Source organism: Penaeus monodon, chromosome 24 (assembly GCF_015228065.2).
Source record: "Penaeus monodon isolate SGIC_2016 chromosome 24, NSTDA_Pmon_1, whole genome shotgun sequence".
Lineage (NCBI taxonomy): Eukaryota > Metazoa > Arthropoda > Malacostraca > Decapoda > Penaeidae > Penaeus > Penaeus monodon.
In genome coordinates, this window is record NC_051409.1 from 1,637,380 (window position 1) to 1,638,081 (window position 702).

Here is a 702-nt window from a genome sequence, read left to right on the forward strand (position 1 = left end):
TTATTAAGCATTCATTTATGCATATGGTACAATGAACTAGAGGCTCTTTTGACATCAAAGGAATGTAGTTGAGTCTTCTTACCAACATTTTTTTTATTGTTTGTTTTCCGACGGGATGCTCCTTGTGACATCAGAAAAGATTGTCTCAGAATTCTGATGTGTAAAAAATGAAGAAAAATTAAGAACAAACAAGAAAAAAACATTAAAGATGATTTGTGAATATATGATGTTCTTGGTAATGCAGATATCTTTTCTCACTATATGTGATCTGAGATCTTTTTTTTTTTTTTGTTCTGATAAGAATTTAAAGGTATTACCACATCATTAAGGACTTTATAAATCAGAAATATATACCACATCATTGTCAGATGGAGGGTAAATTTTTGCATGCAGGTTATTCAGTATTTCCTATAAACTAAACAGAAACAAAGGAGACTCTACCATAGAGTATAAAGAACAGTAAATTACAGTATGTGTAAAGGTCAGTTAACAGTAACCCATATCGTTATGTTACTAATAAAACTTACAAATAGACCATACGCAGAGGGGAGGTATAACAATCAAAGGGAACCACACTGTTCTGTTAGTAAAGCCAGTACAAAAGCGGATATTTCTTGAGTTTCTGTATCCGATAGGATATGCAATTATATCTCTGAGGTGGATAGACCTTTGTTAAATATGGTTGCCACCGGTGGTGTCCTT